Source organism: Apis dorsata, unplaced genomic scaffold (genome assembly GCF_000469605.1).
Source record: "Apis dorsata unplaced genomic scaffold, Apis dorsata 1.3 scaffold_191, whole genome shotgun sequence".
In the NCBI taxonomy this organism is placed as follows: Eukaryota; Metazoa; Arthropoda; class Insecta; order Hymenoptera; family Apidae; genus Apis; species Apis dorsata.
The window spans coordinates 322179-327114 of record NW_006263476.1 but is presented as its reverse complement, the minus strand read 5'-3'; positions in this window follow the sequence as shown (position 1 = coordinate 327114).

Below are 4936 nucleotides of genomic sequence, written 5' to 3'. Positions count from 1 at the left end.
ATACATTTCCCGGGCTTTTTTCATTTTTTTACGCGTCCAATGAGTGCAATTATGAAAATCGTCGATTTGTTTTCTACTCAAAAAAGGAGAGATCCTCGTTCAAAAATCGACAATTCGAAGATTTCGTTAATAGATTCGTGTATATTTAATAGTTTTTATTATAAATTGTACAACGTGGATACAATGCGAAAGTGGAGAATGGAAATGTTTGCTGAATAATTTCCCTATTTATATCTACTATCGAAACACGATAATACATTTTCAGTGGATCCAACAACAATTCGATCGAGAATTGTACCCTATTTACAATTAAAATAACACATCGAGATACAAAGAAAATACATCACCGGCCGATAAATTCACATGGATTCGACTTTTCGAAACGAAACTCCTTGGAAACACGAGTATTGGAATCGTTATCGCGCGAGGCAAAGGTTGGACGATGCACTTGGTAGGTACGTGCCTCATCGATCATCGAGATCAACATCGACCCTTAACTCTTTCTTTTCGGCTTTGACCCCGAGGTGTGCATTTGGCCGAGCGCCAAACCAACATGGCGTCACGGTTTTAACGGTTCCCGCGGATCGAAGCGACGCGCTCGCCAGATCCAGAAACCCAGAAATCCGAATTTTATGCGCTTCCTTCCAATCTCCCCCAGAAGGAGAGGGAGGGAGGGAAAAATGGTGCGGATGGCATCCCCGTCGAGGGAATTTCGCGCGATCTTTGCGCGTTCGTCACATCTTTTGGACGGCGACAGGACCTCGGGGGATTCTTCGTGGGTCGAAACGTGCAACCCTGCAAGGAGATCCCTCCCCTTGCATTGGATGCACAAGGGGCTCCGTCCGATTCCTACGCACGCGAGGAAGCAAGCAAAATCCTGTACCAAATCTCTCGAGAGATAAGTATTTTTGACAAGTTTTTTGGAAATTTTCCCAACTCGAAAACTTGTTTCCCTTCAACAACACTCTACTTGAAGATAGGCATCGATCGATTCAACAAGAAGTTTATTTCGATCCTTCGTTTTTTCTAGAAACGAAAGAATTAATTTTTAGATTCACTTTTTTAAATTAAATTGCAAAGATTTTTTTTTTATTCTTTCCGTGAAAGAAACGGAGAAAAGGGAAGGTATATTCTTTCGATCAGTTGAATAACACATTTTCACATTTTCGCGGGAAAAATAAGGGTAATAATGCAGGTTTTGAAATAACTACAGGATAAAATTTTCGCTAGTTTGATAATTCTCGCGATAATTTCCCATCCGGTTTATAATATTTCAAGCGTTCCACGCGGGAACGGAAGGGAAGAGGAGAAGGGAGGGAGGAAGCGCGATAAAGTTTCGAGTTTATCTCCAAGCCGCCCCCGAAAAGAGAAGGTAACCCGGTAAACAATGGAATTTTCACCTGGCCTTTCGTGCCCAACCGCCACGATTTCTCTCGTCCCACGATTATTATTCTCCTCGCGATTAGATCTCTCGCGAAAACGCAACAACTGATGTTGTTAAACGGTGAAACAACGATCGAATTATTACACACGTCCAACCAAAGTGGAAACCTCTCCGAACGTGTGATTCTCTTAAAACGTTCCTTTATTATTATCGAAAAGATTGTAAGTATTGCGAGATTTTTATTTTCTTTCTTTCCTTTTTTTTTTGCCCACGTTTTCACGGAAGCGCGAAAGAGCGAAATATCCGAAAGTAATTGCCGTGAATTTTACACACGCTCCGCCATTCTTGAAATTCTTCCTACGCCCGCGGGCTATTCGCGATTCGATGATCGATTCGCGTGTAGTTTCGAGCGTTCCTTTTTCCCCCCTTTTTTCTTTTTTTATTCGAGGATAAAAGCGCGAAGAGGGTGGAGAAGAGGATGGACCGTATGAACAACTGTTTCATACGAAATTCCGATAATCCGGCGCGCGTAATTCTGTTCGTAAACGATGTCAGGAGGATCGATCTTCGGGTACGTAAATCCCGTGGAACCGGGATTAACCGGATTATTTATTTCCGAAATTGTTCCGGTTCCGGAAGATACTTTTACTGCTAAAAAAAATTCCTCCTTCTTTGTTGTATTTATCCTATCTCTCCTCCCCCATTTCTATTTTGGGGAGTGTATACGCCTCAATAATCTTTTCGAGCTGCATATTTACGAGGCTCCCCTCTTTAACGCGATTATTAATTCGTTTCGCGTAATTCGAGTGATTGTCGAAACTTTGGATTTCTCTGATCGGGGAAATGTGTGGAAAGGAAAAGAATTCGTGTCCAAGTTTATTGATAAAGGTGGTGCATAATCGCGTTGTCGTCCCACATTCGCAATTTTTATACCTGTTTGTTTTCAGACAACTGGTTTTATCCTCGAAAGGAGCGCGTGACACGACTATTCTTCCTAATTAAACACCGAGTTGATTAACCAGAAGGGAAGGAAAGAAACGAGATAATTAATACAGGAGAGAGAGACTTTGGTTGAACGATAAATAACACCCGGGCTCTTCTTGTCGTCCCTCGTCGAGGTCCATTTCACCGTGATCCTTCTGTCTTTTCCCTCTAAACTGTATCCACTAATACCCCGAATTTTCGTTCGTAACGAAACGAAATATGAACGGTGTGCGACGAAGGTGAAAGAATCGATGCGGACCTTCCCCTCCCTATACCTCTCTATACCTTGCACAGTGAAAAATCGGCGGTAAACACTCGTTACTCGTTGCAACTCTCGGCGTGTAACAAGAGATAAAGGTTAGAGATGAATAAGTTGGGGATGAATACCAGAAGTTGAAGGGAGGGTGGAACGATTTCGCACGGTTCCTGGCCCGTAATGGGCCGACAATTATACGAGAACTCGAACCGGTGGGCTCCATTCCGCAATATGCTCGTTAAACTTGCTAGAGAGATTTATAGAGTCGTCTAATGGAAAGTGGGGAAAACGGAGGAGGAGGGCGGAAATCTGTTTCTGTTCTCTGGAAGGGGAGGAGGGAAGATTCGCCAAGATTCTTCTTCGTATTCTTCCTCTTCAGGAGGAAGATCATTGGCCAAGAGTTTTCCTTTTGCAACTCCTTGTTGCAGGCTACTTTAGGTATCTTTGAATTTGAATAATTTTTTTATTCCGTTTTTCGATTTTTCGACAAAGGGGAAGATTTTTAAAGTTTTAAAGCGACTCGAGAGAAGGGATCGTTTATTCAGGGATCAAACTTGTAGTATTATTATAATGCGTTTAATATTTTATTTTAAAATCGGTCGATAATGTAAAATGTAAAATTCTTCGGACGATCTATCGTTCCAACTTCTTTTTTTAACGAATATTAACGAATTTTGCCCGCTTATCGTCCATCAAACGTCTGGAAAATAATAAAAAAAAAAAAAATACATTGGACACGGGCGAGGGGATAAGGGAAACATCGCGGAGAGAACTGGATTGAAAAACAAAAAGAAAAAAAAAAAAAATAAAAGAAAAAAAAAAAAAATAAAAGAAAAAAAAAAAAAATAAAAGAAAAAAAAAAAAAATAAAAGAAAAAAAAAAAAAATAAAAGAAAAAAAAAAAAAATAAAAGAAAAAAAAAAAAAATAAAAGAAAAAAAAAAAAAATAAAAGAAAAAAAAAAAAAATAAAAGAAAAAAAAAAAAAATAAAAGAAAAAAAAAAAAAATAAAAGAAAAAAAAAAAAAATAAAAGAAAAAAAAAAAAAATAAAAGAAAAAAAAAAAAAATAAAAGAAAAAAAAAAAAAATAAAAGAAAAAAAAAAAAAATAAAAGAAAAAAAAAAAAAATAAAAGAAAAAAAAAAAAAATAAAAGAAAAAAAAAAAAAATAAAAGAAAAAAAAAAAAAATAAAAGAAAAAAAAAAAAAATAAAAGAAAAAAAAAAAAAATAAAAGAAAAAAAAAAAAAAAAAAAAAAATAAAAGAAAATAAAGAAAAAAACCGAATCCACCGACAGATTTATTCGTAATCCGAAAAAAAAGCGAAACATTCGACGAAAAGGTGAAACAGTCGATGCGTCGTAAGAGAAAATGTAAAGTTGATTCGCTGTTCGACCTTTTAACTTGGAAATATCGACCCTTGATTTCCGCTTTCCACGATTTTTACGATTCTTGGTCCCTTCCCTACCTCGAAGTAACGAGGCGTGGAGAATGTGAAATGGTTCTCGAAAAGGCCAGTCCCGGCCACGATTTTATTCTTCCTTATCGAGTTAGAGAACCGGAAGGATAGAGAACGCGCGCGGAACCAGAACCGGGCGAGCGGAATTCGTTGAAGCAAGGCGGAAATATAGAGCCGCGAAACGAAAAGGGGACAAGTTTTAATCCAATCTCGCAGTTGGAATTTCGTATTAAACGTTCCGCGAAGCCCGTGGACCACCGCGGAATGGAACGTCTCGTTTTAATAAACGAGTCGCGAGAGATCGATTTCGATCGAGCAGCGATGGAACACAAAACTGGATTCAGAAAGATTCGAATCGAGCAGAATATCGATCTACCGATTTACCTGAAAGGATTCTTTATTGTTCTACGCAGTTTTCCAAGAATTTAGGAAAGGAAATTCGAAAAAAAGAAAACAGGAGCAACAAGAGGAAGAGTAAACGACAATGAATGAATAAGAGATGACGAGAGACAGTTAAGGGGACATAGAGAGACGACGTGTCAGGGCCGATGGTTTATCCAAACGATTATCTTGGCCCACTTTACGGACAACCGGTGGATGGACACGATCGGTGTCCTGGCGAGGGGATGAGCGAATGTGTGTGTATGTGTTTGTGTGTGCATGCGCGCGCGCACTCGATATGACACTCGATAAATTTACGAGGACGGTGTGTACGCGCTCTCTCCAACGGCCCTCCACGTCTCTCCAGAACGACAGGACGTCGCGCAGATGCGCCACGCTCTTCCTATAATATACCCATCTATATACCCTCGTAAAACCAAAGATCGCCTCTCTCTGTCTCTCTCTCTCTCTCTCTCT